Consider the following 21357-nt stretch of genomic DNA (forward strand, 5'->3'; position numbering starts at 1 on the left):
TGAGTCATACCATCACCCTCTGGGGCCAGGCTGGGCCACCACTGCTAACACTGACAAACTCCTACTCAAGAGAAAGTGCCTCAAGTCAGCGAGGCTCCTCAGATGAGTAAGTGCTCACTGATGTCAGTGAAGATTACCCAGCGAGGGCTTTGAAGTTGCTATTTTGTAGTGGGTGTGTGTGTGTGTGTGCACATGCACAGGAGCAGACATGACTCCCTAAAAGCCATGAATTCATCATCAACCTACAAGGCAATATGGCTTAGAGAGAAAAGCAGTCAGAAAGTGAGATAATGTCCCTATGCTATGACCTCAAGGTAGAAATAAGTCGGGTGTAGGCGGTACCTGCCGATACCAGGATTAACATGACTCAGGGAATACAGGGCTGAAAAAAAGTATTCAGTAGGCACAACATCAAAACAGATGCCATGAGCACACCTCTCTCTGCCAGTCCAGTTCCCTGTCACCCTGCTCCACCTTCTATGCCACAGCACATATTCAGTACACCTAATACCAAGCTCTAGTCTAACGTATGCTGATGTAAATTTAAACTTACGTGACCAAAGTAACTGGAAAAATCCCACCAAAATGTACAGTAACTGAGCAAGGTTTAGCCTCTGGGGTCAAGTTGATGCAATGTCCTAAAGTGATGGAATATGTATCATTTTCTGACCACTGTCTAGAAGAAAATTACAATGTCGTTTATGCGTCCATGGGATGTGGCACCACTTCCAGTTGCACTGCTCAGGAAATACATAAAAGTAAGCTTCATATTTGTGATTATTTTACTATGCCGCACAGCTCTTACTAATAAGCTGAATTAGCAAAAACAGAAAGTTCTTGCTGCTGTTTGCAAAAGGAAAGTATCTTTGCAATGAAAAAGAGCTCCATACGTTATACTTTAACCCAGGGAAGAGAGCTGTACTCACATTATTATACCCATGCTATATGGCATGCTAAACATTTTCCTCCTTGGTCCCTGATCTCTTATGTGATTTTTCCTACTGCCCCTCTGTAATGGACACAAAGAGTGAGGGCTAATGAACCATCTTAATATTTTTCAGGGAGCTGGCAGGTTAATTTCTGGTATGACCCAGGGATGCAGACATTGACCACATGTCTAGGCACCCAGGGTGTGATACAGAACCAGAGCCCCATGGTGCTCTTTCCCTTCAAGCCTGGGGCAGGACCAATTTCTGCACAGAAACCAGCTGAGTTTGGAGGAGAGCAGAGGACAATTCCACAGCATCACCACAAAGGCAGCCTTCAGTACCATGAAGATTGCAGCTAAATTGTATTATGCATACACATTCAAATGCCAGATGAGGATCAAACACCAAAACTGGCTTCCCCCCACTATAGTAAAATGCACAGTAAATTCAATTCTAATAACTTATTATTGTGAAGAGGACTGTGATAATTAACAGACATTTATTAGCATTTAATTTGACAGCAGATATGCTTTGGAGAACTTTAATGACCCCTTAATGTATCCATACAACCACATGTACACAGAGGAGATACAATCAAGTCCTGGAACTTATTCTTACTGTGTGTTTGTACACATCCCAGAACAGCAGCAACACATGATCATTGCTAGTGGGTGCCACTGTATGACAACAGCTTATAATTATACTCTCTTGATAAATCATAATCTTCTGTAAGCCTAAACCGCTGACTTTGTGTCAGATAAAAACAGATGCGTGCTGCGTTCCCACGCACCTTTACCTGACCATCATGTTCTGGTTTGATGTAGAGGATGATTGTTAGCATAAGGAACTGATCAGAGCCACAGAAGCCTGGAAAAGGGAACTGTTCCAAGTACTCGTTTTATCTCCTTTATAATGCTAAAAACATAAAGCTGCTACTTCTTTTTAAGAGAGAAGAAACATTACACCCAGCACATTATTTGCAAAAGTCATCAGAATTAAGGTTGTAGCAGTAACAGTCATGTGTAGAAAATGTGCTTCCAGTACAGACTCACGACAATATTCACGGAAAAGACGGGATGAACAACAGACTTCCCAAGTGCTTTTTCTTTTCATGGCTGTTTTTGCTGACATGCATCTTTCACAAACCCAGCTAGTCCTAAGAAATTCTCTTCATTAACAGCAATTTCTTTTTTAAGGAAGCTTGCTATCAGTGCTAAAAACTAATCAGTCTTTCGTGGCTGTTCGCATCGTGCCTGACATCCTCCCAACCCTTCTGTGCCAACAGCCTGGTTTCTCAGCATAGCTTCATCCTTCTCACGAGCCCCTTGCGACACCTGGATCACTCCCATTTTCATTCTGAACACAAACCTGCCTCACTTCATATTCCTCTTCCAAAAACCCTCATGCTCAGCATGCCACATCCACCCACTCATTCCAAATCTCTGCCACCTTCAAGGTTTGAATGCTGACACCAGCTCAAGTTCAGAAGTGTGTAACAGCCAGGAAAAAGGGACTACAGAACAAAGTATGCCTGGAGGACAAGAGACAGGAAAGGAGTCTACAATAAACAGTGATTTCTGCAGTGGAACAAAGTCTTAAGTCCCTTTAAGAAACCACACAGAAGAAAAATCCAGTTACCTCACACACAGGCAAACACATGTGCTCTGCCAATCTCCCCTCCTTCTCCTGCTTAATATCTCCTCTCCACAACCACCACCACTCTAATTTCTCCCAGGGCTCTTTGTGATTAAGCAGGACTTTCACATGCTAGGCACCAGACAAAACACCAGACATCTCCCACATCCTGCTCCTAACACAGCTCTGCACACACCCCATCTCATTCTGGTGCTGCTGCAGGATGGCAGAGACCACCCAGCAGACCAGTGCCACAGGAAATAAAACAAATCTCACTCAGACCCCATTAATGCATCCCAGACAGCGACATCCAGCAACACTGCACAGGGACATCATGACCAGGATAGCTCTGGCCACCACCTCAGCATCATCACTCATGAAGAAAAGCATCACCAAAGGGCAATTATTCTTTCACTACCTTAACGCAGATAACTACAGACTCCTGCCAAGGTGATTTTTGATGAAAGAAAGACATCCACCTGCAGAAACTCAGCATTCCTAGGTACAGGAGAAAGTAGTTCTCCTGCTTCCACAGTCTTCCCGGACACCCACAGCTCCACCAAACACCCATTTCTTCCTCCTTATTTCTGTACGATAGCCTTTTTCCCTTTAAGGCTGTGTTCAGTTCATCATGCCCTGTTTTTTCTCCTCCAGCTTTTGCTGCGCCTGCTGCTTGCACCAGCTCTTCATCACTTCAGAGCAAAGAGACAGACACTGATGCCCAACATGGAACGGCTGAGAGATCTTTACAAGCTCATACTGGCACAGCTCCGCTATCCCAAACACAAGGTGTAATTACCCTACTTGTGGATGGAATTACACAAGGAGTAATTCTGGTTACCTGGTCTTCAGTAAACTTCACAGAGCTGCTCCAAGATTCCACAAGAATTGAGTTCTGCTAGGTAAGTCCATTAGACCCCAACAGCATGGGAGGAAAATAGGGAGGACTGTATGAAGAGCACTTTTACTATTCCTCCCACAAAATTATTTTCCTACGTTCACATATTGCTATACCTACATAGATATTTTCCTTTTACAAGAAGATTCAAGCTCATAACTTCATTTTGCATACTAGAATGAGAAACCGAGATTTTAGCCCTCAAAATACTGTTAATCTTCTTCAAAGTCTAATATACAATGAATAGAGCAGAATAAACTGGGTCTTTAAGAAAACAAAAATCTGTCTCATGTCTAGCATGTTCTTAGATGACAGACTCTCAACTCTCATCATCTTGCCCTTTTTCTTTCATGTTGAAGAGTTTAGTTTAAAAGTTAGCATTCTTCTTCCATGACAATCACAGATGACAGAGTGCACCAAGTGATGAATTTTTTTTCCTCTTCAGAGCCAAGTACCAACTCAGAGGGCAGCATTCCCAATCTCACTGAGCCAGCAGGACACCTGTAGGCTCCCTACACACTCCAGAGTAACCTGGACTGGTGAGCAAACTGAACTGATGGAGAAAAGATTTGAACCAAAATTCAGACAAATTTCTTGACGTTATCACTGCCCTGGGCTGGTCACTGTTCATCAAGTCCATTACACTCTATCTACCATCCTCCAGGAGCACAAAACTCACAGCAGATCCATATTATGCACAGGTTGCTCTCTGTCCATCTGTCTTCCTGTCCAGTCTGGTGATACAAGTCTTGATCCTTGGGTATCAGCCTTAGAACCTGCAGGAAGCTTGGACAAGCCTTCTGCTAGAACAGAAGACCTAGTCTTTAGAAGGGTAAGGAATTAGCTTGATCTCTTATGTCTCAAGGTCCCCATTTCCTTCCATTTTGTAGGCCTGCCAGATCAGCTAGCCCCCAGAGGATTCCTTTTAAGCTTGTATCTTCCACTCCTAAAACAAACCAAGCCAGCATTTCTCTTCTTGAACTTCTTGTTCTCTCCCTTATCATCTGTCAGAGCCAAGGACACAAAAACAATTATGGGTCTCTCCACCAATCTTGGGCAGCGCTCCACATCTTGCTAAAAAGTTGCAAAAATGTTCACTTGCTATTTCACTGCATTTGACTTAGCAAGTATTGAAAAGCAAAATAAATGTCACTATGTTATCTCAAGCTGTACAACAGGACAAGGTAGCAAAGAGTGTGAAAGTCACAGCATCTCCTGAACTAGATGGCAGAAGATAAGAGTAATATCTAAAAGGTTCCATCATGGATGTCATCTTCCTGTGAAGACTCAGAGGGGATGCCCTGGTTTGCAACTCTACTCCTAGTTCAGAGACCTATGTGTGATCTGCAATGAACAGGCGGCAATTAAAGGATTTTGTTATGCAGAGGTACACACAGTTTGCTTGCAGGTTAGAACAGGAGACACAAAAGCCATCAGTCTATTGCACATCATACACATTGTTGTGAGTACGAAATGCCCTGGGTTCTGCACTGAAACAGGAGACACAACAATAGGCAATTCAACAGCAGGCATTTAAAATTTTCTTAGTGGCCTGCATTAATTCCACAGATTACTGTTTTGTACTATTTTTCAGGCTTTTAACAAACTAAACTACCCCTTTACAATACCCAGGCTCCTAAAACATCTACTTCAGAATGTAAGGGGAAAGGCTACCCACAATCTAGAAACCACTTTTGAGCTCCAGACACCCTCCTAAAATGCATGAAACTTTCAAGTGAAATATTAGCAATCCTCGCCTTTTGCACCGCTTACTTTTGTGATGGCAACTTATAATCCCTAATCAACCTAGAAAATAAATGACCGATAAACCAATCTGCTTGTAACCCCATTAACAGATTCTGGCTTCAGTATCAACAGGGTAATTTGCTGAGACTGTTTTTAATCCCAACTGCTAAACCATTAATCCCACAATTTCCACACAGTATTTCCACCACCCCCCAAATTTACTCAAGGTTACCAACAATTTTGCAACTCATTAAAAAGCAGATAAATAAATAACATTTGCAAATATACACCTCCTGGCACTAGAGAACCGACAGACTCCGATTACTTGCTTGATCCCGTTAAAGCCATTACTTTCTAATTGGAAAGAGTCATTCAGAAGCAAAGCTGTGTGTCTGGCATGTCACTTGACACCTGGTATGTACCGCTCATGATAAAATGAACTCTCCAATATGCTTGCCACAATGAAAAGAAGTGGGTTATTTCATCATACCACTGATAGTCACAGCTCTCTACTAAAATCTGTTCCAATTTAATGGGACCAAGGTTATCAACATAAATTGTCATGTTTTCTCAAACTGGCATTAAAATATCCTCTAACTATCATTATTAATGTCAATATAAATTATGCATTGAAGATCACATTATTCATTACTAAGGTAAAATTTATCTGGAGGGAAAGAAAAAAAGAGACAAACAGAGCAAATCTAATTAAAGTAAGTATTTATAGATTTCATGCAGCTTTTCTCTTTAGTGATGAAAACACTCCTTTTAAAAAGGTCTTAAAATAAGCATTCACAGGGGCATCAAAAACAGCACCAAGAAAGCATTGTGTTAATCAGCTAAAGGTACAGTTACACACAGGATGTTGCAAAGGCACTGACGTGGTAATACACAAGCCAGGTAGTTTATCCAAGGATGTAACAACATGGTAGCACAACAATCTGGAAGACAGACCCTTGGTTTCGAATAAGCAGCTACACACCGGAGGAAAAGCTGTATTTAGCGTTGGAAGGGTGGTGTTTAATACTCCTTTCAACTTCTATAAATTATAACATCAGCCATTCCTAATTGGTATACATTAGTATTCAAACACCACGCTGAAATTAGAAGCTTAGCAGTTTTTTGGTACCCTTATAGACACTTCATACAAACACATGAATAACCTTGTCGAACCATTTTTCAGTACCAAGGTTAAAAGAAATTACTTTAAGAAACAGATGGTGAGCAACTGGTACCTCAGTGAGGAGTACCACTGACTTTTGAAAGTTCTCACACAATGCACTGTGTGGGGCTAACTCCTATTTACTGCACACGTTGGGACTTTGCAGTAGAGCCCCATCTGAAACCCCAAAGATGTGCATAGATAGGATGGCACAGGGGAGAGAAAGCCTAAAAATACAACTCCCAAGGAAATCCAAATCCAAAGGGAAAATAAGATATCTTATTTCCCTAATTGCATAGTTTAAGTCAGTCCTCAAGTCACCTGATTCATAGCTTTATCATACTCGTGGCTGCCAATACTGGTACCAGCTCACCAATACAGGTGCCTCCCAGTCTACCACAAAGGAAGCCAGAATGCATCCATAAAAATAGACAACTAAGCAACCTCTTAGTAAAGACTGGTGGACAAGGGGGGGGGGTGGGGGGGTGGAGAGAAAGACTTTGCAAGCACATACTCAACCATCAAAGGAGCAGCTCTAGTTTCAGCCAGCAGAGACTGTAACACCTCGCCCCGCAATCCTTTACAACACACCGTGTCACTGGCTATTGTTCATAACTCTTCCTGCAAACCATTTCAACATTCAGAGAATGACTATTTCTTAAGGAAATTATTTCAGAAGGGGAAAACATTGCTTACTCATGAACCTGGTATCATTGTAACAATGAGGCAAAACAGCTACAGACAATTACATTGCACAATCCTAAATGCATCTTTTATTGTACTCAATTTCAGAAAAAGAACATTCTGAAACACTGAAATAAATCAGAATAAATGTGACTTGTTGTCAGCTCATACAATATGGGTTAAATGCTACCATATGGTGAGTGTGCACACGTTACCCTTTTAAAAACAAAGAACATGGCTAATTTCATTCCCAAATCTATTTTTAAATAAGTAAACGTGATCATGTTAAAATTAGGCTACAATTGTGACTAGAACACCTCAATTTCCACCAGCTCCTCTCCCTCTTTCTTTACTGAAAACTAACACCACTTCCCTGCTCACCATCTTTTTAAAAAAGACAAGGAAAAATTACTATTCAGTCAGCTTTATCCCCGTAATAAGCCAACATAAGCATTTCTATGCAGTGTAAAAATAGTGATGAGCCAACTCACCGTTCTTCCTTTATTATACCTGCCGGAAAAGCAAAGCATGCGTGCGTGTGTGTCTGTGTGTGTGTGCAGTACGCTAAAACTCAATGACATACGAGCCGGTTTTCAGCAAACACTCACAACAGGACCTGACAGACAGAGCTCTCGTTTTCTCTGCACCCCCCCAGCATGTACTGAGACGTACAGTTTCGGTACGCTCCCAGCCAAAAAAGAACCACCAAAGGAAAAAAAAAAAAAAAAAAAAAAAAAAAAGAACCAAAGGAAACACATATGAAACAGACACAGGGTAGCTGAAGTGGATGCTGATGGTTTGAAAATTGTCTGTCTAGCCCCTGTGCTATTTGTTTTTATCATTATACTATAAATGAAACATGTCAGGAGTCTAAAAATAGCTACAAATTGTAATTACATATGCTTTGTAGTTTTTATTTTACTTTGAAAAGAGGTCATTTTAGAAACTGGCCTTAAAGATTCAGGGAGCCACAAAATTATTCTACTTTGCAATTTGAAGCACACTGTTGGAAAGCATTTCCTTTGGGACATAAATATGACAGCCCCAACAAGGAGAAGCAAGCTCCCAACACCACACAGTAAGATGGCAAGAAAGAAAAGCGAGAAGAATAGACAAAGGAAAAAGTAATTTCTTAGAGATTCTAAGAGTGCCCTGATTACGGATGTAATACTATAAGCTTTAATTAGGAGCTAAGTGCTGTGTGCTAAATTCATCCCCACATCCAGAGCTATAAATTCAGTCTCACCCTACTAAAGTTACCTTGGGTTTACCACACGGTACAACAGTAATGCCAGGCCTACAGCTTCTGCAACAGCCTATAATGAAATGTGGATTTTGTTGAACAAGCGTTAAGCGACACAATATCCTGCTGATAAAAATTTAATTCTTTTCCATAAGCAATCACTTAAATGAAAGGTTAGCAAAAATGAATTTTAAGGAGTCTTCAGAAGGTAAGCAGTCTTGAATCAAAAGAAAAGATCCTCTGTTCAAGCCATGACTTGAAACAGTTTACAGACCAGAGTCTTCAGCAGCCCCTGCCCCAGAGTCCCTGACACTGAGTGCAGTGTTAGCTCACAACTTGGGAGTGGTAAATAAGCAGCTTATCTTACAGCAGATGTGTGCTACTGCTATGAGACCTGCTAGAATTTATTAGTCAATAAATAGTTTGGTAGCAACTTACGAGATGCAAGTTCTGTCCATCCATCCGCACGCTAATTTAATCTCGGAACACACGCTTAATGCCCCGCATTCATTTGCACAAGCGCTGTTGCCGTAATGCAGTTTCAGGAATGCAAGGAGAAACTGCTAACACCAAGTGTGTAACAACGCTGATGGGCCTCTGCAGATAACCAAGGATGTAAACAACATCAAAAAATGAACAACCAGCATTGAGTAATCATCACACCAAAAAAAAGAGAGCTGGCTGGCTTCGAATGGCAAAGCAGGTTCAGCAGATCAAGAGACCAAACATTTGCTGACTAACAGTTAGGTAATGAAAGTAAACATTTGTAATGAAGTCATCATCCTAATGAAAGCTGTGGCAGCATTAACTACCTGGACCATAATCCACTCGCAAGTTTTAATGCGGGCTCACTTAACAGAATATTTACTAGAATTGTTCCTGCTGGAAAAGGAAAGGAAGTCTCATTTACTTTTAACATAGAAGTAACAATCAAGAAATATTGCTATCTGTTAAGTCATTCTAACTCCCAAGTACTGTACAGAGTTTCTGTGCAGTTACAGTGGGTAACTGAAAAACAGAATTTTGCCTTCAGTGTCTGAGTCAGAACAGCTTTATCCTAGCACTGAAGTGTATAAATATTTGCAGCATGTAAGATGTCTGCTTCGAAAAAACAATGCTGCTCCAAGTTTCAAATATTTATATTGCAGATATCTAATCAAATAAATGTGACTTTTTTCCCATTTTTTTTTTTTGTTTTTTTTTTTTTTTTTTCTTTTTGTTTGTTTGGTGGTTTTGTTTGGGTGTTGGTTTTGTTTTTTTTTTTTTTGCCACACTATGATTAGGTATCTGGATTAAGTTTATGGCTAGAGGAAAAAAAATACCGTATTAAGTTTTAGTTGATTAACTGCCAATATAATTAAGGATTTCAGATACGCATACAAGAACTGTAATTCCACCCATAATCACCTTCATGCAACTCCCAGTAGTCAATGGGAGTGGAAAGGGTGCTTATTACGGGCCAGCAGTGGATTCACAAGCAACAAGTCAATTTTTAGGATGGTTGTACACGCTCTTATCCAACTAAAGAACAACACATGGTTGTAAAAAATAGTCGTGTCCATTTCTCCTTTCTATGCAGAAATCCAGTGCCCTTTCAGTCCTAAAAGATATGTATCTACCAATTCATACTTGTGCCTCAAAAACTTTAACAGGCACTTTTCTTGTGAAATTTGCAAGCTTGGACAAGTTGCTTCCTGCAAAAGGCAATCACATTGCATTTCAGCTTTCTATTTTGATGACTTTAAGAAACAGCATAGTCAAACCCAGATTTCCAGTTTAAGTACATATATACAGACTGCATCACTGGTCTCAAAAAAAGCTTATGCACTGGATCATTCTGCATACTGCATGTAATCCCAGAGAAGTCCTGGAAGTTCTTGGCATGAATTGAAGTGTTCACAGAAGTTAGGTCTTTCAAAGCTGACAGGTTTTAGATCATACTAAATATAGATACCCTTCATTAGATGGGACCTCAGCGTAAAACACATCAAACTTAATCACAGAGAACAATCAATAGATAACTATAGATAACTAAAGTTATAGGTAACTACAGATAGGAAATAATTATTGATAATTATAACTATATATAAATACAGTTATAAAACTATATGAGATAAACTATATAATAGTTATAAGTAACTAAAGGTAACTGGTGAAGTCACCCGCACACCAAGATCTTAACAAAAAAAAAAAGTCCAAATAAACAGACTTCCCAAAGTTCTCAAAAGTTGGTGGTTACACCATTTCTATGAGGATACTCTTCCAGGCTGCCCCCTCTGAAGTGCACCCCACAGCAGGGTGCATTTTAAAGGTTATGCATTTTTCAGTCAACTGAAGCCAACAGCTCAGCTTCTGAAGGTGACCTGTAATATCTTAAGACATAAACATCCTCCTTTGCTGAAATGAGGATCAATTCAACAGGGAGAGATTCAGAACAATGGCACAATCGTTTTCAACTCCTTCAGTGAACGCTTCTGTACTGATAATTGCTATTATTAAATCTTGGTGACAGCATGGTACTATAACCAATTTTAAAATCATACAATAAACCTAATTTTTAAAGTAAATACATTAGTCATTGCCACAGGAAAACTTTAATCTACAAAATGTTGCTCCATTCTAGGCAGATAGACCTACTGAGGTCACTTGCAAGTAACAGAAGGTAGACTGCACCCTAGTGATGTAAACTCTTTTCTTTTCTATGATGCAGAGAAATAGTCGTTTGCATTCACGGAGGGACTAAAACCGGACAGTTTGTCTGGTACAGGAGTTTAGAAAGTTGCGCAAAGCTTAGATAGGTGCCCTGCTAACAAAGAACACTCCACTCTTTTAAACATGTTTTAGATCATTCCTTAGGACAATGTTATTCTCACTGATGCTTTTTCTCTCCTTTCTGTAAGCATTATCTTTGCATATTAATCTAACAGTTTAGAGGAACAGCTATAATGCCCTATTGTTCACACAGACTCCACAGTACTTATCACTAACTAGGTGTCACTTCAACACCACTCAGTTTTATAGGAACTAAAGGCTTGAAAACAAACTCCAGGCAAGAATTTCTAGAGATAGCTAAAAACCACTTTACATCAGGAGCTAGTAAAGGTATGCTTGTGCCAGTAACATAGAGCCCCACACAAATTACTTTATTTTACAGAGCTCACTCAAGATGGCTATGGCAGCTACCCTTGTGAAACTGAAGATGTCTCCTGGAATATCCGCACCTTGACACTAATTACACCACAGGCGCTCCTATGCAACTTCAGCTTACACTTTCAACAGGGGGAAAGCTCCAAAAGCCACCATGACCACCCTGGTGGGACAAAGCTGGGGTGCACAGAGTAGCAGGTGACCAGGCTGATGATTATGGGTTTGCTGTGACAGAATTGAAGGACACTTTGGCAGAGAAACAAAGCAACAACATTCACTGATGGTCAACTCATCCCGGCCAGCTGCCACGGACAAAACTACTGGAGCAAAACTACCAACATATTCCCCGCCAACATGAAACTTTTGCTCCCACCACCAACACCCCTCCCTGGCACTGCTCCCCCTTACAGTGCAGTTATTTTCCACTCACTGGCAGCAGCCAGCCTGGGGAGCAAGCACACGAGGGCCTCACTAGAGAAGCCAAACGTGCGCTACAACCCAGACCTGCCCATGGGACACAGCCACAAACACAAGGGCATGAGCACACACATCCACCTGCTTCTGTGAAGCATTCCCCCCTCCCGCAGCCATGCGAGCCTCATTGTGCCGTGCACACACACACCCAGCAGGACATACAGGCACGCACATCTGGCTCCCATGCAGCAGTGCAACATACCCCATCCCTGCCCTGCATCTGTGCGCACACACTCCTATCCACCTGTCGCAACACCCCTCCCGGCCCTGCATGCACCTGTCCAGCATGCAGTACCCGGTTCCCCAGCATGTACACGTACACACTCCCCCCAGCCCCATCCACATACCCCTCAGGGGGCTGAGGGAGGGCAGCTGAAGGTCACTGCCCTGCCACAGGGTCAGCATCCTTCTGCTTGGTCCAGGACACAACATGCAAGGCCTTAAAACACCGCTGGAAAGCAATGGTCAAAAATCAGGACACGCAGCACATCCCACAAAATAAAACTCTCGGCCATCATCCCACCCACACACCATGCCCAGGGATGGGGGCACAAAGGAAATCTGAGAGAAGATTTTGAAAAAGACTCCCCCTCCCAAATCAAAATCAACCCACGTTATGCCACTCAGTTTTTGCTTAAAAATTATGCTTTTTGGGGTTTTTTTTGGGTGGGGGAATTGTGGGGGGAGAAGCCAACGCAACACACGGTTGCCAAGTCGAGTTAATGAAAAACCCTTTGGCTGTTAACTCATTTAGTGCAGCAAGCATGAAATAAAGTCCGTGGCATGGGGCCAAAGCGCAGCGGCCCTTTGCCGGGCGGGCTTCTGGGACCTCTCCCCGGCCGCTGAGGAGCCGGCCCTGAGCACGGCACCCACCCACCAGTTTTGGGGAGAGACTCTCCAGTCACCGGTGAACCCGCCTCAAGGAAATAAAAATATTAAAACAAACCCCACAAAAATCAAAATATCGATGCCCCTGCCAGGCCCGAGGAGCTATTTCATAAAGGCGCTTCTGCCCCCAATTCCAAAAAAAAAGCCGGATCCCAGCGCTGCACAGGGAACCGCGAGGGCACAGCAGTAACGAGGCCGGGCCGGGGCTGCACTCCGGACAGGGCAGAGCAGGGCAGGGCAGCAGGAAGGCAGCGGGAAGGTGGCGGCACGGCGGCTCCCCGTCCCACCTCGCCGCGCCCCGACACCCCGGGGCCGAGCGGAGCGGGGCCGGGCCGGGCCGGGCGGTGGCGGGGGGCGGGCCCGCGGGCCGGGGCCGCCCCGGCGAGGCGGGGCCGCCGGCGGGCGGGGGCTCGGCTCGGCGTCCGTCCGGCCCATTCCCCAACCCCCCCTCACCGCGGCACTCACCGTGGCACCCCCCGCGTCCCTCCCCGCCGAGGAAACTTCTCCGCTCGCCGGGAGAGTTCGGCTCCCCAGCAGGGGAGACGCTGGGTGCGAACGGGGGGGGCGGCGAGGAGCGCCCGGCGATGGGGAGCGAGAGGAGGAGGAAGAGGAGGAGGCGGAGAGAGTTGCGCCTCTCCCCAAAAAGGGACTTTGACCCCGCACCGCTCTCCGGCGGACCGCGAATTACATATTTTTGTCACAGGTCGGATCCTAACGCACGTCGACAAAGCGTCTAATTTATGAACTCATCAGCCTAATTTCATTATTTAATCATGCGCCCAGCAATCGTGTTTCCTTAAGAAAGGACTGACCTATTTTTGGCTGGAGATAAACGATCATGTTAACAGATGTTAATCTTGTAATCTGTTTTTCCTGTAAGCACTTCGCAGACCCGCGTTTCAGACATTTAAAAAAAAAAATTAAAAAATCTTGCCGAAACGACTTGACGTCATGATTCAGTTCTTATTAAAAAAAAAAAAAAAAAAAAAAAAAAATCTCGCAGTGGTTTCAAAGACATTAAATCTTTTTCACTTTATAAATGCTGATTTGTTCTGCCTCAACTCCCACAGGCTTTTATTTGCATTTCAAATTCCACAGGTTACACCAGTCGCCTTTTCAGTAAATGTACACCAACAATAAGGCAGCAAATGGGGGGGGGGGGGGAGGGGAACCCTGCATCTGGATTAAATAAAGAACAGAATTAATGTTTCGAAAATAGTCCGAGCAAAATGATATTTGCACGTCCAGTGCCCGAGCGCCTCCGTATCCATAGGGGTACTGTAAAGGATATGCTGTAGGCACACACAATGCGCATTCCCCAGAAGACCCCTGTCTGCTGCTGGGAGCTTATTAACGCTCCTAATAAATGGTGCTGACTCCAAACCGACACTTTTCGGCTTAAAACACAGGGTTTGTCTCCAGCAGTTAATTGCAGAGGTTAGCTGGTTTGAGGGGAAAAACAACGGCCGGCTGTCATGCTCCACACGCCTCCCTACACGTACTGCCAGTTTTAGCACCCCACCTTCTTCCCTCACAGCAAAGTTTACCCATCCAAACTTTCCTCAACTTGCCCAAGTGCCTAATTCGCATTAGGATCGCGACTCGGCGCTATGCTAATGATCACCGAAGATAGTAATGGGGGGAGGGAGGGAGGGACGAGGAGGAGGAAAGCTTTTATTGCAGAAAATGTCTGGAACTGCATTATTTCTATTCTTCTTTTCTCTCCCTCCCTATCTCTCTCCCTTCCCTTTTTTCGACACCCCCCCCCCCTTTTTTTTTTTAAACATGTGCATTAAACTCCCTACCTCCCTCCCCCACCCCACCCGCATCAAACGGGCTATTTTTCCTCTTCTGGAAATAATCGCTACGGAGACATTGTCCTCCGAGTCCTCCTCGCTGTCTATATGTGAATAATTGTTTTCTCCGCCCGCCCACCCCCAACTTCCTTTGATAAACTGTGTACTTCTCTAACGGGGATCACGCAGCCACCGACTCGCCACGGAACCGAGAGCGACTCGCAAACAAGGGGGGGACACACACGGACACAGCCCCACATCGGGCATTTCACGCACAAGCTCGATCAATATTAGCGGGGGTGGGGGGAGAAAGGGGGGGAACAACCACTGTTAATAATTGAAGTGGCTACTCGGGGCTCGACGACCCATCGCCCACCTTCTTCAGCCGAAGCTTTTTTTACTTTAAAGTGCGGCAATTTGTTCTTTGTCTCTTAATGGATTAATATCGCAATCCGCCCCCCTCTCAACGCCCCTGACGGAGCGTACAAAGCCAAAAGGCTGCCGGAGCCCGCAGGGCTCCCCCATCCCCCGGCACCACCACTGCAGCAAACCCGACCTCCTCCTCGCGGAACAGCGCAAAGTTACCATTTTGGAGCTGCTCCGATGACCGGGGGACAGTCCCCATACCCGGGGGGAGGCGCGAAGTTGAGGGGTTGTTTTTTTTCCCCCCCCCCCAGGGGCACAGCCCGAGGACCACCCGCCCCCCGGGCCATTCCCGCGCCCCGCCGCCCCTCACCTCCTGCGCGGCCGGCGGCGGCGGCGTTCGGGGAAGGGCGCGCCGAGCCGCGCTGAAGGTGAAACCACGCGCCGCATGCGAGCGGCGCCGCGCTGCACATGATCCGCCGAGCGGCTCCAGTGGCGCGGGCGGGGGCGGCCCCGCCGGCCCCCGCCGCGCCCCGCGCCCGCGCACCGCCCCCGCCGCGCCCCGCCCGCACCGCCGCCGCCGCCGCGCGTCCCCCGGCGGCCGCGCCGGTGCGGCCGGTGCCGAGCCCGCACGCACACGCCGGGGACCATTGTCTGCGCGGGGCAAAGTTGGGGAGAGGTGCCGCCGTACCCGGGCGCTGCGGGAGCGCGGGGAGCGGGGAGGAAGGCGGGCGCCCCGTTGTGCGGGCGGGGAGTGGTGCTTCTGCCCACCGTCGCCCCGCTTCCCACGTACCTCCTCCGCTGCGAAAGGTGCGGGCTGCAGTTGCCCCAGATGCATTTCTATGAGAAACTTTATTTTTTTCTCTTTTTTTTTTTTTTTTTTGGGGGGGGGGGGAGGCGAATTCCACTGGTAAAATATTTATGGATCTATTGAAATGCGCAGAAACAACAACATTAAAGTCCTCAATCAAGATCAAAGAGGAATACTGTTCAACAGCCACGCTGGGGAAGTTGAAAGACCTCCTAACAAATCAATCTGCCATATGGCTATATAAAGGGGAAAAAAAAAAAAAAAGAAAACAAGCAACAAAAAAGCCACCCCTCCCCTACCCCCAGTTCCCCCCCCTCCTTCCTACGGCTGAAAAGTTCAATTCTTGTTTTCCTGCCTATTTGCGAAGCTCGGTTTAATCACGCCAAATCTGTGTGTGCCACAGGCGAGGGGAGTGTGTTTAGTCTATGGCTGGGAAGCCTAATTTAACGCTCGGTACTAGACATCAAGGGTGTGGATGGAGCCTTTTTTTTTTTTTCTTTCTTTCTTTATTTTTTCCCCCCCCTTTTCTTTTTTTCTTTGTCTCGTAATGTGCGATGACGTACAATTGACACGGAGCGCTTTTGACGGAGGGACGGTGTTATCTCATCGCCCCGGGCCGGCAGAACCCCACTGCCCCCGGGCACCCAAGCTCTGCGCTCTGCGCTCCCCGCCGGAGTCGCCCCCCGGCCCGGCCCTTCCTGGGCGCACCGGCCCCGCGCCGCGCTCCCTCCCTCTCGCACTCGGGACGCGAACTGCTCCGGCAACGAGAAGAAAAAAAAAAAAAAAAATTGGAGCAGGGGGAGGCTTTAAATCCTGCCCTTTCCAGTGCTTATTACAAGAGCCCTCCGAATAAAGGGAAGGGATGGGGGTGGGGGGCAGCAAGCGAGAGGGGAAAGTTGGTAATGAAGGATACACGAATCATAAAATGTAAGCTATGTGTGATTAATGATCTGCACTAATTTGTATAGCAGGCGTGTTAAAGGTCATTGACAATTGTTGCTGCTTTCAGCATGAATGCCTGAGTGGGATGTATTTGGGACAATCAAATTTAATTCTAATTTACGGGGAAAAAAAAGAACTAGACGCTCATAGCAGCTGGTCAAAATATAGAGAGGACGCACTTTAAAAAAATGTACGTGTCCTATTCTTCAAAAGCAGCTTCATTAATGGGAGATGTCTTTAGTGCCTCAATAGTAAATAACGCATCTGGAATGTCTGGATTTTGTCCCTAATGCATCAGCATCTTTCCTGCACACTTTTCAATTGCAGGCCAAATTGGGGTCCCAGTTACTCCAGAAGTGCAGCATTTTGTGGGAATTCCAAGCTTACTGGTGCCATATTTACCTGTGAGTGGACCAGAGCAGATGTCACCTCTCTGAGCCTGAAGAATCCACCCCAGGCACACGCCTATAACACAAGCATGTAGATTCTCTAATCACAGTTTATATAGTACTTTAGCATTTCTTTACACAAAGAGTAAGAAATCCATTATAAATCAGCATTCCTGGGCAGTATTTAGAACTACAGTATTAAGCTAACAATTTCCATATGGTGAAAATTGACAAGTCAGAGCAATGAAAGGTGCATGAGACTTCTCAACTCCTCTACCTAAAAATGTGATTTTTATGACCTACTCCTTTTCTCTAGGAGTCTGTACAGATCCTTTTCCTTAGACAGTAAAACATGAGAATACACAACACAGTGCTTGCCCTATTATTTGACAGTAATGCTTAAAATGCTTGATATTTTCCATATTTGCTTCCATAGGGCCCAGTCTTATATGCCTTGTTCCTGTAAGAAAATAGAAGGCTACGGGGATGAAAGGACTGGAGAACCCATCTCAGGCTTAGTACGCGAGGGGTATTCCACTTTAATGGAAAGGCAATTAAAAATTCAGAAGATGCAGAGACCTTAAAAACAATCAAGCGGTATATTAATTTCACGGAAAGTCACCAGCAGAGTTTCTCTGTCCATGTAATTTTAAATAGGAGATTTTCTCACATTTCTTCTGCTGAGCCCAGCACTTCTGGGTTTTAAAAGCAGACCTGAAACAGTGTAAGATTTATAGATTCAAAAGATATGCAGGATATATTTGCATATCATCGATGTCATGAGAAATTTCAGGTAGAGATGATGTTCTTAATTTTCAATTTGTTAGTAATGTACCATTTCCATGGGTGACTAATTTGTTTGCAGACAGTTTACTCATTTTATCTTTGCCAGAAATCTTCCAGGAAATGTCCTCCAGTTTCAAATTCTTTAAATTACAGTATTTTGTATGAGAATGTCAGCGATATTAATGGTTCAATACGTGTTTTACTATTTATAGGCTTGCATGTATAATAATTCTGGCTAATGAAATACTTGGAGCAGGAAAGCATTTATTTACTTTTGCTATGGTCTAATAAATTATTTGTTCAGCATTTGGGACCAGGCTTTCTCAAGTTAGGGAAAATGGCAGTTTGATGAAATTCTGTGCGATGACTTGTCTGCATAACTTAGCCTTTGGAGTGATTGGTGGAAGTTTAGATAAGAAAAGGTTCCCGAGAAACACTGTGGTAGAGTAGTGAGGAAAAAGGCCATCTCTGTAAAAGCAAGGCTGAAAGCATAGATAAATACGTCAAGACAGGCAAACAAGCCAAGTTTGGATTACATTTCATATATATGTGTGTGCATATGTGTGTGTGTACGTATCACATACACAAATACAGTCTGTGAAATGTAACCTAGGGGAGTCAGTCTCTTTTTCTGTGTGTTGCTCAGAGTTACTCAGGTTTTGTGCCAATTAATATTTTCAGTTATTACAAATCTATCTGAAATTCTATTTAAATTTAAGACAGAGATTTTGCTCTCAAAATGTGCTTGGTTACAAAAAAGAGCACACAAACTGATGACAAATAATCTTTAATTCTTTACATTCTACACCAGACTTTTTCTTGGCATATCTGGAGATACAAAAAACCTGTGCAGAAGTTACCAACTGGAAGGCACAGGCAACTCTAACACCCATCTATGTCTGCAGATCACCACACAGAAGCATTCCCAGTAATGCTTTTAAAAAAGAAACTCACATTTCTGACTCCAGTTAAAATGAGCCATTCTAACACTGGTGTGCTTCCAGAGTTTCTGTGGGTGGCACAGATTTCACTTTGAAACAATATGGCTTCAATTAATAACAAGCTTATACACTTGGATTAAATACATTGACTTCTGATGTGCACCACAACAATCTTTCCTCTTGTCTCTAATCATGCCTCAGTAGCTGGGCAGTGCCCAGCTGCTTCCAGCGTTTGTGCTATGAAAACACACCCCCACCCATCAAAGTTTTGCACACCAGCGTACTCTGGGTCTGCATGGATTGAGGTCAAGCTCTTGCACCCTGTTAATTTAGTCAGGCATAAATCTAGTGAACGGATTTGAAAATATTTTTCCATTTGGAGAGGTGCACATGTTTCATGATCTGACGTGTCTATTAATGTGTAACAGCAATAAGCAACTTGGTCATATCTGTGGACAAATTGTATCAGGTGTCAGGATGTGGTCATAACCTCTTTACTTTCTACTCATACAAGTTTTCCCCTTGCTATCATTGTAATTGCATCAATAATAAAAGATGACTGTTATTTGTTTCCATCATCTCATTTATGGCATGTAATGAGCTTTTCCTTATGGCAGAAATAATATGGAGGCCTTTCATGAAGAATCAACATTTTTAACTCTAATGTCTTTCATATTTGCCCCTAGTTGCTCGGATATAGCCTGATTTTGATTTTTTGTGCTTTGATCCTCTCAAACCCACATTTTTTTTAAACTGAATTATCCAATATTGCTTCTACAATGACACTGAGGAAGAGAGCAGAAAAAGTTAATATTGCAAATAAGTACAGCCTCAGCATACACGGCTATTTTAGGTTCACGTTAACTGTACCAACTTTTCCAGCCCTGGCAGTCAGATTTTCTCACTCATATGTAATTTTATAAACTACATCACGGCTTCACAGCAGGTAGGGAGCCCACAAACCTGTTCTTAATTTCAGTTTAACTGAAAGAATCTCAGCAGCAGCTGGTTTCAGAATAGTTGATCAGACTTCCACAGATGTGGCCCATAATAGGTTCAGAAGTAAAAAAGAACTAGGCCACAAAGTAAAATTAATTTTGAGGAAGACAAATTCAATAAGGATGCCACTTTTAAGATTTTATTTTTTTCTTTGAGACAGAGATCATTGGGAGGGCATATTTCTGTGACTTAGGATTTTCCGTTCTGTCTAGCGATAGTAATACTGCAGTACACCGATTTTTTGGCAGGCTGGACCTGGCTGTTAGCAGGCTGAGCTCTCCCAAAGCAGAAAAACGGGATATTTCAGAATTTGTGTCGCCTCCTCTCCTCTCCCCTCCCCCTTCTTATGTTCCTCCAAGCATAACTGATAGTACTGGAGTGCTTGTGCGCTTTTCTAACTGGACCAGACAAAGACGTACAATAGCTAAAAATGACTGGTGATGTTACAGCGAATGCGCCGCTTGGTAAAACTGGGGAAATTGGCTGCCAGCTCCAAACAATGGGTTATCTGGGGCTGTTACACAAACTTTAAATAAAGGACTACAGAGGAAAAAAAAAAAATAGTTTCGCAAACGTTCATTTCTGGAGTTTAGCAAGGAGAAGACTTTAAATGATTTATGGAACGGCATGGCAAATACATCGTTGTACTATCTTCTGCCGAGTAGAAAATACCTCAAAAGTAAAAGTGGAACAAAACAGTCACTTGTCCTCACAAACAAAATTTCCCTTGACATTCCGTGCAGTGGTCTACGGTGGTTAAATAATCTTAGTTTATATGGTCTTTCAGCTCAGGCAGGCAAGGAAAAAGGAACTTCAAAAAGAGAATATTTTACATGACGTGTACTATTTTAAGGCTTCAGTAATTAGAGACCTGTAAAGGTCAAAATAGCCATCAATATCACAAGCAACAGAGTAGAAGTAACATGTTTGAGAGGAAGTTAGTTGGTTGGCTGTAACATAATATGCCGTAAGCACTTGGATGTGGATCTGCAGTGACGAGCAGCAGAAGAAACAGTAAAAGTTAACCAGCATCGGATATTTACTTGTCTGAAAGCACACAGGAACCTCCAAATGAGAAATACTGATGCTTTAGAGTCTAAATCCCAGAGTTTGTTGCCTCACTGCAGAGATGCTGCAATTTACACCGAGGTCCGTCCACTCAGATCCATTCACAGGCTGGAGTAAAAGTTTGACAGAGCCTTCTAACCTTTCATTGAGCCAAACAAAAACTCGGCATTCAGAAGCTCCCAAACCTTTTTTCTACCTTCTGGATCTCATTCAAATCAGAAAGGTGTGTCATTAGCCTGTATTTAGCATACTGCTGCCCACATCCTAAAGTAAAATCAGGAAAGACTAGGTTGGGGTGAGTAGCTAAGATGTTGCTGTGTGTCTGCTACTCCTGGAACTGTGTCCCAGCCTGTATTTCTGAATTGGCATAAATTAAAAATTAGTAAAAGTACAATGATTACATCTGAAGCTGCAGTAGTTTGCAACAGTGTAAGTCATAATAAACATTGAGAATTT

The 21357-nt window shown here is 43.8% G+C and overlaps 1 protein-coding gene across 5 annotated transcripts in view; it reads right to left on the minus strand.

Annotated features, from left to right (window-relative positions):
* The window catches only part of ZNF516 (zinc finger protein 516), a 100672-nt gene extending 85211 nt beyond the window's left edge, over window positions 1-15461 (minus strand). For 2 of the 5 annotated variants that reach the window (XM_040082916.1, XM_058423118.1), the window contains exon 1: window positions 15339-15461. The gene's annotated coding sequence lies outside the window, so the exon portion shown is untranslated. Of the gene's footprint in view, window positions 1-8735; window positions 8766-12864; window positions 12957-15187; window positions 15298-15338 lie in introns of those variants that run through there. The other 3 variants (XM_058423120.1, XM_058423121.1, XM_058423123.1) reach the window with 3 other exon arrangements.
* Window positions 15462-21357: the final 5896 nt, after the last annotated feature.

Source organism: Hirundo rustica, chromosome 1, assembly GCF_015227805.2.
Source record: "Hirundo rustica isolate bHirRus1 chromosome 1, bHirRus1.pri.v3, whole genome shotgun sequence".
Taxonomy (NCBI): domain Eukaryota; kingdom Metazoa; phylum Chordata; class Aves; order Passeriformes; family Hirundinidae; genus Hirundo; species Hirundo rustica.